The sequence below is a fragment of the Corvus moneduloides genome, chromosome 15 (genome assembly GCF_009650955.1).
Source record: "Corvus moneduloides isolate bCorMon1 chromosome 15, bCorMon1.pri, whole genome shotgun sequence".
In the NCBI taxonomy this organism is placed as follows: domain Eukaryota; kingdom Metazoa; phylum Chordata; class Aves; order Passeriformes; family Corvidae; genus Corvus; species Corvus moneduloides.
This window is the reverse complement of record NC_045490.1, coordinates 1,118,471-1,136,312: the sequence shown is the minus strand read 5'-3', so window position 1 is coordinate 1,136,312 and position 17,842 is coordinate 1,118,471. Positions and strand designations below refer to the sequence as shown.

At 49.0% G+C, this 17,842-nt stretch overlaps 1 long non-coding RNA gene across 1 annotated transcript in view; it reads left to right on the top strand.

Annotated features, from left to right (window-relative positions):
• Nucleotides 1–95: 95 nt before the first annotated feature.
• Nucleotides 96–17,842, top strand: part of LOC116451467 — a 35,172-nt gene continuing 17,425 nt past the window's right edge. The window contains exon 1 of the long non-coding RNA XR_004243204.1: nt 96–212. This is a non-coding gene — a long non-coding RNA (uncharacterized LOC116451467). The remainder of the gene's footprint in view (nt 213–17,842) is intronic.

Genomic DNA, 17,842 nt, shown 5'->3' with positions numbered 1-17,842 from the left:
GCTCCTGCGCATGCGCGGCCGCCCGACTCTATGAATGGGTGGGCACCGCGGCGGTACCGCGCATGCTCTGCTGCCTTTTATGAATGGGGGCTGGAGGGGAGCGCGGATGCGGCTCCCGGGGTTTTTTTTCCCCCCTCCCTTTCTTTTTTTTTTTTATGAATGAAGGGCAGCGGCAGCTGCGCATGCACCGCGCCCCCCGCCCGGGGCTGGAGGTAACGGCGGGGGTGGGGGGCACCGCGCTCCCGACCGCCGGGGGGGCACCGCCGAGCCCCTCCTTTGCGGGCCCGATCCCGGGGAGCAGCCGGGAGGGTGCCCCCGGCCCCTCGGGCATCCCCAGCCGCCCCCCCGGGCGGCCGCATCCCGCCGGGAGCGGGGCGAGGGGCAGCAGCGCGGGGAGCGCTTCTCGCCGGGAGTGGGGGGCGGGGGACAGGGGCACGTTCGGCTGGAGGTTCCGGCGATCCCCGGTTTTGGGGTGTGTGAGCATGAATGAAAGGATGGTTCTCCTTTAGCGCCCGGCTTCGTTTCCCGGTGCTGAGAGCTGTGGCTCGTTCCTTTCACTGCAGCATCGTCACACACCCGTGTCCGTCCCCTGTGCCTGGCGGCTCGTGGCAGTATCTGGGTGGAAATGCGAGCACAAACCCCACTGCGTGTTGTATGTGCAACCTGTGGGTTTATTCTATGGCTCTTCTCTCCTGAGGAGGAGAGGAGGTGGGACAGAGCTGCGCAGGTTACCCGCACCCACCGAGCGCCAGCAGCTGCTCCCGTTCCATGGACGTGAGGCCATTGATGTGCTGCTCTCAGCTCTGCAGTTCTGCCCCTGTTCAGCTTTTGGGGCGTCCTGGGGAACCTCTCCCCGCGCTCCGCAGCTCCTCGGAGCCGGACTTTCCAACCATCCGTAGCAAAGCGCTGCTGTTCTCCAGCTCCGTGTCGGGCTTCCCTGAAAGCCCTGCCCGAAGCGTGTGCCGAGAGCTCTGAAATGTCCTTCCGTGCTTCAGTTCCGTTCGGCAAAGGCAGAATCCGCTCCCAGCTGGCGCGGAAGCGGCTGCAGGTGGAGCCTCGGGGCGTGCGGTCCCCCAGGAGCCTCCCAGACAGGTTGCTTTCCTGAAAATGCATTAATGATGTATTTTAATATCTGTGAAGAGTCATCTGCAGAGTACAAACCAAGGCCCTGCTCATTTCCTGCCGTATTTATGGCGTGTATATTTCAAAGCTTGCACAACACTGAAAAATCCCCCGTTATTTATTTATTTAGTGCTAATACAAACAACGTATGTTGCCGCAGATACAAAACAAGGGAGATTTCTTTCTCCAGAGAAGATTTCTCCCCCCAAGAGCTGTGCTCTGAGGCTGATCATTTACTTACTTGTGTTTGTCTCTGAGGACAGAGACGTTTCCGAGTGGGAGCCGTGTTATGGGTCACGGGCAAATGCAATTTAACAAGGAAGGGACAGAAGATGGGGACGCCCTAAAAAACAGCTTTTCCAGGGGGTTGCATAAAATATTACTGGTCTTCAGACCTATCAGATGGGTGTTTTTGAAAATAAAGAGAAGGTGGTTGGTGAAAGTGTTGCTTTGTTAGTGGTTGTGTTCTTTGCAGTGAAATGCTGCTGGAAAGACAGGCAGGCAGAGAAATTTGATGTCTGTGATTTTGGAAATTGGCAAATAAAGAGATAATGGAAGAAAATGAGATTTTAAAAAAGCTTGTATAGAAGAAAAAATGAAAAAAAAAAAAATCATCGTGCTGTATTTAGTGCTGGAAACCAGCCTGAAGCTGAGAGACTCAAATTCCTGAGCACAAAAATCTCTGATCCCATCATTTTACACCATTGGCAGGGGATAAATTCTGCACCTTGATTTGAGTGCTGCCAGTTTCTGTAACGTTGCAGCAGTGGGAGAGTCAAGCGCTTCTGAATTCAAGGCTTTTATCTCTGAATGCCGAGTTCTGTGTTCCAGGGCCACGGGCACAATACTCGGGGGAAGTCCTTTGTTGCAGTGCGCTGAGCATCTCCCCAGGAGCCCCCGGCAGGTGACGGCAGAGCTGCTCTGTGCTGGCCGAGGCTGGAATCCCACAGCAGCCCCAGGCTCAGCCCTGCCAGCCCCTGCCCTCCTGAAACCCCCCAGCAATAAAACTGAAAAGAGGAAACAAAAATTATTATCCATGCGTGAAGGGGCGAGGCGGAAATGGGGTCTGGCTGTGTAGTTCTAGGGAGAGAAAACTGGGAATATTGCTGGTATGGCTGTGGATTGATGAAACCTTTTCAGGCAGAGAATTACAAGACTGTAAATCTTGGAGCTAATTCTCCTCTTCCTTAAGATGTATTGTAAACATTATTTGACTAATTCTCCCCTATGAACAAAGGTGTTTCTTGCTAGATCTTAGCCTGGCTGCTGTGCTCAGGCATGCAAGGCTTTGCGTTTGGAATTGTGTGTGGATTTGGAACTGTGTGTGGATTCCTCCAAGCTGCCGTTCCTGTCTGTACCAGCGGGCTCTGCTCTGGCTCTGGGTCAGGATCCAGAAGCTGAGCTGGGGGTCACTGAGGCAAAAGCCCAGCGTGAGGGTGGTGGATGCTCGGCACTCTGGGGCTTCCTGGCTCCTGTGGAGTCCCTCTGCAAACAGGAGGAGCCGATGATGCCTGTGCTGCTGCGCTGGGATGAGCAGGGGAGGGATGAGGGATGGTGTCTCCCCACCTCTGCTGGTGCTCTGTCTGCTTCCCAAATCTCCTCATGCCGCTGTAAAAAGCAGGTCGTGCCTGTGGGGAGGAGGCTTCTTGTGAGGGCTCTGGGGCTGCTGCAGTGCCAGGGAGGAGCACTGTGCTATCACCGTGGGATTCTGGAAGCTGAGGCTTTAAGGGAAGTACCACTTATCCCAGGACATGTAATAAGTTTATACATGTTGGCAGTGCTGCTGATACTGAACTCTGCACTCCTTCCTCGTGCAGGAAATTAATTGCTCGCTCATTTCATGCCCGTTTAAACCCTGAAACGGCTGCAGATTTTTGATAGTGATTTCTTCCCTGGGATGAATTGTGGCGCTGCCACACTTGCATTGCCTTTAAAGTTCTTTGATTTAGTTCTTGTACATCCTGGGAACAGCCTGCCTGGCCCGGGAGAGCTGGGTCTGTGTGAGTGCCCGGCAGTCACCAGCTGCCGGGCTCCCCTCGGAGCGGCTCGCACTGGAACGTGGTTCTCCAGCTCTGCCTCTGCTGTGTGGGCTGGCAGAGCTCCAGGCAGGGCGTGTGTGTCTTGGCCCAAAGCTGGCGGTTTAAGGAAATGCATGGTTCCTAATCTGCCATCAGAAAAAAGCAAATATGCAGGCAATTTAGGAAAGTGAAAGTGCAACCCCCTGGGGAACGCGTAACTCGGGCTTCAGAGGCGCTCGGAACGTGGAGCCATGTTCTGTCTTACATCTTGGGCCGCTCGGCATTCTGCTATCTTTAAGCTGGATCAGGAGCAGATGTGTAGACTTTATCTGCTGAGGTTTTCGTGTTCCTCCAAATCCTTTCTGGCTGGTGTCGGAGCCTCACGGTAGCTCGGCGTGGAAGCAGCGCTGCGGCGCGAGGAAGGAGCTGATTCCCTGTCCCAGCTGATCCTGCCTGTGGAATTTTCTGATTTGCTGGCATATATGAGGGTGCAGGTTGTTGTGGAGGAGGTGGTTTGTAACCTTGGCCTGGCCTCTCGGAACCAAAGGATGCCCACATGGGTGGTTTTGCTATCTGGGGTGATAGAAGGAGAAGAGCCTTTTCCTTCTCATTATTTACTTGACCATTCCTGTGGATGTTATAAGGATGGAAGCTGTAGATTAAATTTTCCTATTAAAAATGAAAAAAGAGAATTTCAGGTTTTATCACCTCTTAGAAATAATTGATAAAACCTGGAAAACTGAATGTTTCTCTTTTAATCCACTGACACAATATGCTCCTTGCGTGGAAATGCATTGTTGCAAAACCCATCTGGGGCAGCATCCCATATTCCCGATGTGTTTGAGGCTTGTGATGCCTCCAGCCATAGGCAGAGTAGGAAGGATCATTCCTACTGATAAATGCTGGGGGATTGTGCCAAATACTTGTCATACGTAAGTCAGAGAAACTGTTTGGATGTTGCTATAGGAATTCTCCTCCCCTTGTGCATTGCAACCAGCAGTTACTGTGCTGCTCTGTCATGGAGATGAGTGAGAGGGGGTTGCTGTGGATTCACAAAAGTGTTGGGAAAACAGTGGGATCGTGGGCTCTCGGGCACAGCCTGAAATGGGAGCGTGCTGAGATGCCAAACAGAAGTCAGGTGCCACAAAAGAGGTGCCAGACAGAAACCAGCAGTGCCTGCTGAGCTGTGGAGGTACTGGGTGCAACTCTCACAGGGCTGAGTGTGTGAGATTGGCAGAATCCGGGAGGATGGGAACTGATGGAGCCTGTGGGAAGCACCACCTCTCAGGAGCTTCCCTCTAGATCGCAGCCTCTGTGGGAAGTAAGAGAGAAGCCCAGTGCTGTAACCCAGAAAGGGGTGGTCATGGCTGGATGTCACCTCGCTGTAGCTCGTGTGGGTGGAGGGCACTGCTGGGCTCATCCATGTGGGGCTGCTCCATGGAAGTGTTCCCGAGCTTTATCTTGCTGCCTTGAAGTGCCCTGGCACGCAGCAGGGGCCTCTCCCTGGCAGCCAGGCCCCTGGCACGGGCAGCACGTCCACTCCTGTTATGAAATCACCTCATAAACTCTGCCAGCTGCCCCGGGGGTGGCTAAGAATCGTTATCTCTGTTCCCGATGGAGCTCTCGCAGCCGCCGCTTCTGCGGCACACATGAAAGGTCTGGGCTTCCTCCTCTCTTATCAGGCACCTGTTGTTGTATCCAGACATTACTCACATCCTTGGAGTCACATCTTGTTTTGCATAATTAACACCAACTGCTTTGTTTCCTTCCTCCCCTTGCAGTTCTGCTCTGTGGCCTTACCTGGCTGAACAGCCTTCAGGGTTATTTTGGGTTTTAACACAAGCGATGGAAATTTGGGAGCACCAGCTTGGGAAGATTTTAGTCAGGTGGAAGGCATGCTCTTTAGTCTTGAACTAGTGCTGCAGCCACGGCCTGTGGTGGGAATTCTGCACCAATTCCTTGTGAGTGGTATAAAAGAACCTGAAGCAAACCTGAACAAAGGTCTGTGCAGCAAATTTGGACTCGGAAAATGGCAAATCATAGAATCCTGGAATGGTTTGGGTTGGGAGGAACCTTAAAGCCCATCTTGTTCCACCCCTGCCATGGGCAGGGACACCTCCCACTGTCCCAGGGTGCTCCCAGCCCCGTCCAGCCTGGCCTTGGGCATATAGATTATATAAGGGTTTTTTGAGGGTTAGGGTGTTATAGTTGTTAATTTTTTGCAATATATCTGGCTTATCTGGCAACTTTAATTCCACCTGAATGTCCCATCTTTTGCTCTTGCTTTTTGGAGTTTTGCTGCTTTGAAGATGTTTCCTGGTTAATGTTTGCCGTGTGCTGGCTGTGTCATCACCTCAAAAGCTGAACTCAGTATATCAGAGCAATTTGCCTTTCCCTGGCATAAAAAATTCCACTGAGATAAATGCGAATTCTGAAGCTGGGACCTGACCAGGGCTGGGATTTTGGACTGGCTGCTCTGCAGAACTGTGCTTTGCACAGGTAGAACTCCTCAGGGAGAGAGCAGGTCCAGCCTGGTTGTGATGGATGAGCAGGGTTCTGAGGCTGCTGGGATCCTTCCTGCTGCCCAGCTGGCAGAGCAGCAACGCTCGCTATCAGGCCAAGGCTCTCAGTCTGAGATATGGATTTTCCCATCGTGGGCTCCAGGTCTGAGACTGGACCTGCTGCTCAATCTTCTTGGAAGGGCTGTGGGTTGTTTTCCAACCTGCAGGACTCAGCCACTTGATAGTAGATGAGGGAGGGAAATATTTCACCTGTTTCTGATCGACTCGATCATCTCAAGGACCATAAATTGTGAATATGCCCATATTTTTTTTCCTGAATATTTATTTACGGTTCAGGTCAATAGTCTCCAGAAACACAATTCTGCTTACAAACGAAATTCCTGGGCTGCATTCCCAGGCATTCCCATGTGACTCGAGCATTTTTAGCAACTAAGTGAACAAATGCAAACGTATTTTCAGGGCAGGGGAAGTGCTGCTATCCACATTCCCTCCGAGTGCCTGGGACCCCTGGGTGTGACCAGGCAGAGGTCCCTTCTGTGGGGCATCGCTGTCTGGGGCCCCTGGCAGGTGTGCCAGGGCAGGCACAGCGACTTTGGCCATCTGCAGCTTAATAATGCCAATGGAAAGGCCCCATGCTCTGTCCTGTGTCCCCAGGTGTGGCCAGTGCCCCAGGTGGTACCCTGGCAGGGCACAGCCCCTCTCTGCCGGTCTGACACAGCTGGGAATTGTCTTTCCTGTGGATTTCTGGGCCCAAGATAGGTGGATATCTGTTTTTCCAATGCCAGGGAAGAACTGATGCCAGCAGGCAGCACCTGCAGGCTCAGGGCTCTCAGCAGCCATCACTTCACCTGGGACTGAGAAATGAAATTTCACAGGGAGGAAATGGTGTTCCCTGGCAAACAAAGCAGCATTGTGGAAAAGTCCTGACCTTAAAAGTCATGCTGACCACGCAGCAGAGCTTTACAGGTCTTTTGGTGTCTGTGTTGCTGTGGCAGGCCAGTCTGAGCCTGAAAAATCCGGGTACTGGGATTGTTCTCGCTTCTCCAGTCCATGGACCGAGCTACAAATTATTGACAGCAGCCTGAAGAAATGCTGCATCCATCCCTGAAACCCCCAGCTGATACCCAGCTACATTTTGGTCAGAAAACCCTCTAATTCCTTCCTCAAAAGCCACATAACTTTTCACTGCATGGCTTCATGCTGTAATTAATGAACAGCAAAGCAAACAAATATCAACCGGTTTTTTGAACGTATACTGAAGTGATCAAAAGCAGACAGCAAATCCATCTTTATTTTGGCAGGAATAAGGTCTGTATCTCCCACCTGAGATAGATAGGGATGCTGATGAGTAACAGCCATGCTGAATTAATGTATCAGCATAAAAGATCAAATAAATTACTGTTACATTCTTGTTTTTCCTCCTTCTGTAGAATTGAGCTTTCCCCAAAACCAAACTATGTCCAAACGATCTCTGAGGTCTCTTCAGGTAAATAATCTGTTGTCAGCCTTCAAACGTTTTTTGTGTCCAATTAGTTTTGATTTGCTGGGGAAGATGTTGGGGCTGTTTCTTTAAGAAAAGCTGAAGTCCTGCAGTGCCAGTGGATAAATCCCTGGGGCTGACAGTGGTTTGATCACCGAGGCACCACCAATGTCTTTTTCCTCTTGCATTTCTGGCCTGAAGTTTATGAAACTTGGAACCAAAAGGCACATATTTAATCCCAGTGTAGCTGCTGCAGTAGTTAAAGGTATTCCTGTGGAGTAATTTCTGTTTTTTCTGAGGTTAAGGTTTAAAATGTCAAGACTTCACTGAGATGATGTCTGTGTGCTGTGGTGGCAGGGGCTGTGCTGGTGGGAAACAATTGGGTCGGGGTTTTTATGCTATAAAATCATTCTGGGTTGTAGCTCTTCGCTGGATGGGTGAGGATTAATTAACTGCATATTTTAAGCAGAGCTCCTCTGGGCCCTGTGACACTGATTTGGTTTGTGGGGCTCCTGTCTCCAGCCCCATGCCGTCGTTTTTAACTGGGTTTGGTTTTTGGTGGATCTGTAACACACATCACAATGGAAAAGGCTGGAATGTAACATTTCGTTCATGATTTATAACTGCTAAAATAAATTGCAAGCGAAAATATTCCTCCAAGTTAAAGTTCCTTTAGGGAAGTGCCATTCCTTGAGGAACTGGTGTGAGTTTGTCCCAGATTAAGGTTTGGTGTGAATGGTCCAGGGGGCTGATGGTGGTTGTGGGGCCCTGATGGAGCTTATGGGGGGCTTGCACCTCACCCCAGCCCCACACGGACGAGGGGGAATCTGTCTCTCCCTGCAAGATCAGCTCTGATTCCCCTGGTTTTCCGTCCCTCATGTGTTTACTCCTCCACAGGGTACAGCAGTAGAACAAAATCTACCCGACCCTTCCCTCTTTGAAGTATCACTGGGTATTACAGAGTCACATAATTGTCTGTAATTACCATATTCTAACACTTAAATATTTTCCTGACTAATTTCCTCCTGTCTCTGCTTTGAAAATACCCAGATTATATCCATTAAAAACTTACAGACTGGAAAATACGCAATTTCAAAGGAAATTTTTTTTTGCACTTAAACCCCACTTTTCTTTGTGGCCTTAACCTGTTGCCTCTGACAGAATTGCTGGGGTTTAGTGTTCTGTTGTGGTTTAGTTTTTTCTTTAAAAGCCCCACCAGCCCACAGCCCCTCCTGCTGTATATCAGGATGTTATGACAGCTCTGCTGGGCTGAGTCCAGCAGTCGATGCTCTGTCAAAATACCCATCATTTCCTGTAGTTTTGCCTAATTAATGGTGCAGTAATGTGGAAACTTAGAACAGCACCAGAAGGAAAAGTAAATGTTAAATGATTTGCCTTTAATGGATCTCAAAAGCATCTCTTTTTTGCCTTTTTTTTTTTCTTTCTTCCTCATGAGCTGTTTTTCAGGCACCTTCGTCCTCTCTGCTGTTCCTGGTTCCCTTCAGTTTTCTTCCTTCCTACAAGTGGGGGGCTCACCAGTGTCAGGGACTTGCAGCACAAAGGACACCAGCTCAACACCTGGAAGGGGATGCATTTCCTTAGCACAGTGATTAGCCCTGGCTGCTGGAGAACAAAAGCAGATAGTATTTGAAATGAATGTGACTAATTCAAATTCACTCGATAGCATCCTGTTGTTTCTGTCTCTCCTTAGCTTTCAGATCTTCAAATAGGATCCAGGTAGTTTGGTTAAAGCATCTCCACAGTCTCGTTTTCCTGTCGGGGTGGGGAGGGAAAGGGAGGCTGTGTGGTTGGAACAGGTGGAAAGGTGGGCATGGAATGACAGGACACAGGGAATGGCTCCCACTGCCAGAGGGCAGGGTTAGATGGATAGGAAGGAATGTTCCCTGGGAGGGTGGGCAGGCCCTGGCACAGGGTGCCCAGAGCAGCTGGGGCTGCCGCTGGATCCCTGGCAGTGCCCAAGGCCAGGCTGGACACTGGGGCTTGGAGCAGCCTGGGACAGTGGGAGGTGTCCCTGCCCTTGGCAGGGGGTCAGAATGGATGAGTTTTAAAGTCCCCTCCAACCCAAACTGTCCTTGAATTCTCTTGCATTTCTTTTGAAATGGGAAGTAAATTAAACCATAAACAACAAAGAGGATCGAATTGATGAAGGAAAGGCCTGTGCAGTGCAGGAGGGTTCCTCACCTGGGCACCCTACAGAGCCCTGCTGGGGTCGGGGGGAGCCTCCCCAGCCCGGGGTGAAGGGCACCAGCTCTGCCAGGAGCCAGGAGGGCGCCGGGCCGGGTGTGGGGGGCTGGCTGATCCTCTTTTACGGTGTTTTGGTTCTCTGAAAAATATTTTGTTGTGAGAAACACCAGATGGATGTGAACGTTCTCAGGGGTGGAGGGAACAAGGGGAGGGAGAAAGTTAGTCATCGTCCTGGCAGGCGAGAGCCAGCGAGGACAAGCACTGGATGATGCACAGGGCAAAAATAGCCCAAGCTCCAAATGGAATGGGATGTGACGGCCGAGTTCCTCCGAGGGAAAACACTCCCGAGTCCTTGGGCACGTCTTCGCTGGCGTTTGGTGCAGAGCCGTGTAGGGCCTTTGCTTATCTGGGGGACAAACGGACAATGCTTGGGAAACAGAGAACTAGGGAGGAGAAACTGGTGTGAAAATAAGCCTTATGCCTTACTGGTCTGAAATTTTGGGAATTTCGAGACTTATCTTTCAGTCCAGTCTAAACCCCCACTCTTTCCGTTCTAAAGCAAAGTCCTCTGTCCATCTAATGGATGGGAGCACTTCCCACGTCCATCGAGTTATGTCCAGTACCCTTTGTAAGGGTTAATGTTAGAAGGGAAAAGTTATTTGTACTAATTTTGACCTGTTTGACCTTTGATTTTGTGAATTTTTTTTCATTAAACCATGTGTTGAAAGAGACTTGAGTTTTCACCTCAAAACTTGTCTCAGTTATTGAAGTAATTAGAACCAGAATGGATAAAGTTTGGAAATGACCCTGAATTTTCATAATCAAATCAAATCTTGGCCCCCAGAATTGCCAGGAATGTTAAATTCTGATAGCTGATCTGTGAATTGATATCCCTGACAGGAACTTGGCAGCCAAAGAGGCAGGGAACCTTCAAAATTTTTTGTCCTATCTCAACAAATTCAGTGATATGAATAATGAAATTATGTGGATTTGTCCTACTGATCTGACCCTGGGGGTATTTTGGGCCAGAGGCCCTGGTCCAGCTCTGTGGGCTCTTCTGACGGGCTCTGAGGTTGGAAGCTCCAAAGGGAAAGGTTTTGCCGTCTTTAGGAATTTTAGGGAGATTTGCAGAGCAGTGAAACAACAGGTTGAATGGAACCCCCCACCTTAGTCCACTTTTCCTGTATTCCCCATCCCAGGCACTTTACAGTTCAAACCACTTTTTTTTCTTTAAAATATTCTCCAGGGAGTGTCAGGTGTCCCTTTTCTGTCCCAGGCTCTCTTAGGAAGCCTGAAGTAGCTTCAGCACCTTTGACAAGTCGGTTTTGCTTTGTCCAGCAGGAAAGTGAAGAGATGATTTAAGGACAGCCTTGGCGAGGGGCTGCACGCTCTGCCCGTGCCGTGGTGTCTGTGTTCGTGCCACGTGTCTTTCCTGGCTCGTGTTTCATTATCTTGGTGCTTCCCGACAGGAATAGTTTGATGTCAGTGCTCAGGAGCCCCAAAGTGCCCCGTGTTTTGTTGGCTGTTTGTGATCGGCATGTGCCAGACGTGGCTTCTCCCTGTTGGAAGTTTTTGTGCCTCAGGGTTGGATCGACTGCTCTAATGGAACAGTGTGTATGTCCTGTGGAAGTGTTTTTGTTTTCAAAGGCAAGCAGCACATTGTGCACACATGGAAGTGTGTGGCTTTCAGAAAACCAACCACTATTTCTGGATGCTTGAAGAGCCGGCGTTGGCCAGTTTGGGGTATTTTTAGCAGCAAGGACTTGACCATTTGATATGGAGGGATTAAGGTTTGATGATCTGGAGGCTGGCGATTTCAGTTTCAGGTGTTGTCATTTGTTCCTTGGAGATGGAAAAGCCCTGGGCTATTTAACTGCTGTCTCTCTAGCCCTGGAATAACAAGTTAAAGTGTCCCAGGAGAAATTAGGATCTGGTGCCACTCAGACAGGCTCAAGCTACTGCATGGCAAGCTGACCCTAAGCTTAATCTTAGCCCAAAACAAAGTCCAGTCCTAGCCTTTGGCCCTGTCAGCCACTTGTGAGCTATGAAAGGGGACTGTTGAGGTTGAAAATCTGTCTAATAAAATGTACTTTCATTAGAATACAGCAATATTAATAAGATAAGTAATGCTATTATTACTTTAAAGAATGTGTGCCAGCAGTTTCTTCATCTGCTCCTCTTTGGAGGACAAGCTCACCCTCCTAATTATTGTGTTCCTGTTCTTAGGCAGGTGAGTAGTCAGAGCATGACAACAGCCTGGCATTTAATGTATGCACAGGTTAAATGGATCTGTAATTTTTGGGAGAGCAGTGAATGAGTATCAGGAGCCCAGGAGACAATTTCCTACATGCTGCTCGCTCTGCTTGCAGGAGGACGTGTTGGTCCTGGGCGAGCTGCCGCGAGCGCAGCGCCGTGGGTGACAATGGGATCCCTGTACAAACAGTGCTGGCTTCTCCACGCAAAAAAAATGCAGCAAGGAATTTTTAGCACGTTGTCATGCAGCACTCTCTGTTTCCTGGCTTCCACATTCAAGCTGTGTAATAATATTTATATACAAATGCTGACTGTGATTTTCCACCCCGGAAAAAGGAGATGTCATTTAAAAGTGCCGTGTGTGATGTAAAGCAGGGATTTGACTCGCGGCCTTGCACATGGTGTGGGCGTGGATTTTAATTGTTTGAAAAGAGATCATTTCAAAAAATGTAACAGTCTTGCTACATAAGCACATTCCCCTGAAGTAAAGGTCATTTTGCTCTTTAGAAGTTGCTTTTGGAAGGGAGGGGAGGGTCCTGCTCTTGCCTTTCCTTGTTCCTACCTTTTGAAACGTCCTGGAGAACATGAAGTCTTTCACTGTGGGGCTGAAGCAGCTCTCAGGCCATGTTCAAGCTGGGATCCAGTACCAGGAGAGCTGCAGCCATCCTGCACTGGCACATGGAAGCTCGTTTTTCCCCTGAAGATCCATGCTATCCCTTGTCCCCGGAGCCAACACCCGTGTCCTGGTTCTCCTGTGTCAGTGATCACACTCAGTCTCTTAAGCTTTTCTGGAGCTGGGATTTATAACCAGTTCCAGGCAAAATTGCTGCTTTTTGGCTCCAGCCAAGGAAAGTGTTCTGATATCTTGCCAGTTGCCAGCACATTTCTAATCCTGGTGTCCTGGGGCCTTGGTTTTCATGTTGAAATCTCTGCTCCTACCAGGCTCTTGGTGAACTGAACACACAGAAAATAACGACGTGCTGAGCTGGGATGTGTTTGCTCATCTTCTGATCCACACTTGACCAAAGACGGTTGGATCATGGCTTTGTTTTATCCTGCTACAGTGACAGAATCCAGATGTGAGCATCCTAAATCTTCAGTGTTCCCGGTTTTCTCCTTCATGAACCCTTTGAAACCAGGGCTGTCACTCTGGCTGTGCAGCCCCTGGTCTGGCAGGGTCCTACACCTCTCTGACTCTGTAATAATGGGGTCATTGGGCTACAGGTGTACCTGTGCCCAGCTGCATTTCGAGATAATCTCCTTGTTGGCTACAAACCAGAGGGCTCCAGAGAATAACAAGGTAGTGGCACAAACAATAGGTGGCATAAAACTCCTCTGCCACCATGTCATGAGAGACTCTCACGGGGAAGATGCTGCAGCTGAAGTTTGGTTGGCAGTTGCTGTGTTACATTTTTGCAGGTTGCTTAATCCTGACTCCTTTTGAATGGTATTTCTGGAATTAAAAATATAACTAGTTTAATGTGCTTTATCTCAGGGTGGGTGTTTTGGGCCGAAGCAGCAGCTGCCTGGGAGGGGGATCCTGGCTTTGCACAGGCACAGTGACACAGCTTTAAACCCCTGGGCTGGACAGGATGGTGAGAGCCAGCACTTCCTCCCCTAAAGCATTCAAAAGCAGTTTTAAATCGGATTAGGATTTAACAATCACTTCATGGTTTGCTCACTGCAGGGAGGATCAAAGCCCAGCGAGGACTCTTCAGCTGTTTGCTTTTCCTTTATGTAGAAACTTCACCATGGCTGCCCTAAAAACCCCACTAAATACAATAAAAAACCTCCCTTCTCAGAAAAGCAAATTACTTAACCACAGCCTAAAATAAGGTGTTCATTATCTGGTGACACTTTTTTCCTCTCTCTGCTATTTTACTAAGCTCCCATTCTGAGGCAGTGCAGGGAGCAGGTTTGCATTCCCAGCTCCAGCTGGACTGATCCTGGGAGATCCCAAAACTGGAATATGGATTTGCCTTGATGTGCTGTGTCATCTCAGTGCCTGGCCAAAAAAAGTTCAGCATTTACTCTATTGAATAATGGTGTGGTGTCTCAGGGGAGCAGGGACTGCTGCAGTGCTGCACAGATGCTGGAGGGACTTTTCCTTGCTATTTGGTGGGAATGTTTTTAAAATCCGAGAGGTTTGTGTGCATTTGCCTGCTCAAGGTGACCAGGGGTTTATCCTGCTGGGAGAGGCTCAGAGCAGCAAGGTTTAAAAAAATAGTGATAATGGGAGAGGGAAAAGAGTTTTGTGGCTAAAAGAGAGACAGTTTTGTGTCTGGCCCTCTGGCTCCTTCCTACTGTTGTAATACAGATTTGTCTGAAAGAGATCACCCTGGCACTTTGAATATGTACATGTGGCACTTGGGGACTTTATTTAGTGGTGGCTTAATGGTTGGACTTGATCTTGGAGGCCTTTTCCAACCTAAATGATTCCATGATTCTGTGGCATCTCAGAGAGCTGCACCCTGGGGTGCTGAGCCAGAGCTGCCCATGATTTATCTGGAGGCTAATGCCCATTTTCTCCTCCCCATGTAATGTGGTTTAGCTCAGAAAGGGAGCTAAATGCAGAATGAGGATTAAACTGTGTAAGCCTGATGGATGTTTTGTAGGTGATGCTTTGCAGAAAATCATTACTTTGAAATGTTGGAATAGAAAAGAACATTTTTCAGGCTTTTCAGACATAACATGTTGTGGAGAAGGAGCTTGGAACAGATGTACTCATAGTTTATTCCATTTATCATATTAAAAATAAAGAAAAGACAATTTCAGCTCATTTACTGCTTTATTAGTTCAAATAAACAGCTTTTCTAATCGATGTGTATGGCAAGCACAATGCTTTCATAATTGGCAGTGGTGGTTCCAAAATTAATGGGACTGTCCCTGTTTATGGTCTGTAACAAGTCACACAGTCGATCCATTGGTCTAATCCAGCCCTTAACCTCATGTTCGTTTTAGCACAGGAAAAATTATAATCTTACTTTTAAATTTTAAAGCATTTGAGGGTTGTTGTTTTCCCCCCATCCTTTTGAGAAAGCGCAGTTGGAAATGAGCAGAGCTGCACAGGAAACGGTCCCAAGGAGAATGGCTCAGCTACATCTGAGGGAGTCTTATGCTCTTATTTATCCAGAGGTATTTATTGATTTTACCTTCCTTTGCAAAAATGCTGATTTAATTTATGAGGTGATAGAAGAGGCTGGGAGAATAATTTTACCTATAAGAGTGCAGAATTGTCCAACTAATTGCCCAGGAAAAAGAGAAAAGATCTGCTGATCTACCCCTGCAGATGTTTCTCATCTGGAATACAGACCATTTCCAGATATTTATTTTTTCGATTACTGTTTATTTTGATGCTTTATTACATGGCCATTGCCAGGAAGGAAATGGTGCTCAGAAATCCAGCAAGATGTTTTTTCTACTTTGGTACTATTTATTTAGTAACAATTTGGGGTTTAACCCCTTTCTCCCCCTTTTCTTTGTCTGATTGTGAGCACTCACTTCCATCCTTCACTGGGAACAAGAAAACACACTGGTCCTGGGCTGAGACCCATCATGGTTGTTACTAAACTCCCAGAATTTCATGGAGACATTAATGCTCATTTCCAGATTGTAACAAATAAGGACCTGTTGGCTTTTTTTGCCACCTAGTGCTTCTGTCCCTGCATTACTGTGGAGGGTTGTGTGTGTGAGGAGTGAGGAACCATATGGTGCTGCAGCTCCTCTGCCAAACCCCTGTTTGGTTTGTCAGAGGAGTTTTCTTGCATGAGTGGAATAAACTCAAACCTTCCCTGGTTTGCTCGAGACCCACCAAGGGCTGTGGAAAACTTTCTGTGTGCTGAGTGGGAGAAAACAGGGAGCACCTCTTGCTTCTGGTCTGATTTTAAACCTGGTGATCCTTCTCCCTGGAAGATGCTGAGCTTGCTGATGTTTTGTGAGTTCGATAGGATGGTGTATGTTCCCACTGTGGACAGAGCTTCAAATCTCATGGCTGGACACACAGAGCCACTCTGTCCTCTGGGCTGGCAGCAGTGATGCTCCAATACCCCTAAGCTGTGGTTCCATATGATTAAAAATGGCTGGAAAATTAAATATATGCAAAGCCAACAATCTCATGCCACTTTATTTCTCCAGATTTCTCCCATAGCTGTTGGTGTGCCAAATCTGCCTCAGGCACTTACACCCACAGGTACATGTGATTTGTAATTTAAGGTGATGCTGTGCATTATAGCTGGAAATGGGCTACACCTGGATCCAAACTGGGTGTTTGCAAGAGCCCCAGTTGGGTTGGGGGGTGTGTTCATGCTGAGGGATGTGCAGCCCCTCCTTTCCCTGTGCAGGCTCTGCCTTGAGCAAACCCCAGAGCACAATGGAGCCGTTCTGCTCCAAACGGGAGCAGGAAGGTGGGTGGATTAGGAAATATTTTATAGTAGGGATTTTTCTTCCACTGAGCCATGTCACATTCAAGTCCCACTATTGCTTTATGGCCACGTGCCTGTCCTACCCTGTGAGCAGCAGACCTGCTGCTGTCCATCTGTCCGTGTGTCCGTCCGTGTGTCTGAGGCAGGGCTCTGGTCATGCTTGGAGTCACCAGGGGCAGTGCTTGGCAAGGCTCTGCAGTGCCCGTGGCCGTGGGGTACAGCAGCACTGACAGGCTCCTGCAGTAGTTGATATATTGCCTTTTGGTCCCTGGTGATGGCATCCAGACCTCCCAACCTTTCATAATCCACAAATGGAAAAGTGGCACTTAAAATGAATTTATTCAGGTGGGAGCTCTGTAAAACATGAAAATAAGGCTTTTGACTTGCTGCACCTACACTTGAGTGTCAATGAAAAGCTTTTTATTTGGTTTTAGAGCCAGACTTGCAGAAGTCAGTGTGCCTTGTGGTCTGGACCTCTGTGTTACGGGAGCCAGACTGGAACAGGGCACGGACAGGGCGGAGGGGATTGGGAGTGAAGCTGCCCAGTGAAAGACCAGCAAATCTTTGAGCATCTTGGAGGCGAGAGTTTGCCAGGGGAAGGCTGGAAATGGGAGGGGAGAGATGAGACAGACAACCCCCCAGATGAAATTCCTTTGGGATTAATAAGTAAGTCTTTATATTAATTTTTGTCCCTGCTTTGTGCAGTGGGATCGCCTGGTGCTCCCTGGCTGCTGCCTCCCTGCTGGGCAGCATGGGAGCATCTCCTGCCAGAGCTTCCAGCTCCGTTCAGCCCGAGGGGCTGCGGGTGGAGAGGAGGGAGCAGGGGATGGTGGTGGAGCAGCAGCAGCGAGCAGGCGCCGCTGCCTTCGCCCACTTATTTGATTTGACACTGTCCTCAAACACAAGGTCATTTAAAGCCCGCCCGGGGCTGCCAGACGAGGAAGTTACCTTGCGAAGGAAGGAACCAGCCCATGCTGTCTAAATATTGTCAATTGTGTGCTGAACGGAGGCCACAGCCTGAGGAACCTCAATAGTAGCTCTTTGTGACCCTGGCCGCCTCCTGCCAAAGTACTTTCCATAATTAGGAGTAAAATGTATTTACATTCCTGCCGTGCTCGGTGCCGGCACACACCTGTGCGCGTGTGTGTGTTCATGTATGAGGTGCAAGCATTTATACTCCTGTGCTTTTAGAGTCCGTGTTCCTGCCTGGAGTCATGGGAATGATGCAGCAACCAATGGAGGTAACTGGGATGTGTGGGACAGTCAGGGGTTGTAATGGTGAGAGAAGAAGTCCAATGGATTCCCCTCTGCCAGGCAGGAGCATAATCCCCCTGCAGAGAGATGCTGAATTTGGTCTGAATCGGAACGTCCGGGCTGAATGCCGCCTTTTAAAATTCATTGACGTTTGCACGGAAACCAGAAAAATGGGCTTAAGTCAAGAATGCAATAACCTCACTCAAAACTGCCCTCCATGGCAGGCACTCATCCGCTTCCAGCCGTTCTGCTCGCGGGAAGATAAATGGAGGAGTGGAATCCTGTGTATGGCCGCATGGCAGCGGGGCTGGAATACCGTGGGTGATGTACAACAGCTTTTCCAGGCATGTTTCTCCCTCTCCCTCCATGGTAACTCGCAGCCAGACATTGATTAGTTCAGTTTGGGGGGAAAAAGAGTCGTGCAGGACAACTGGATACTTCAGCAGAGAGATTCCTGAACCGAGTCCAAGGGAGAACGGAGCGGTCACGTGGTGCTGGCACCGTGCCTGCTTCCAGCTGCCGAGTTTCATTAGGAGACAGCCAAAATACATTAATTAGTCTTCTAAC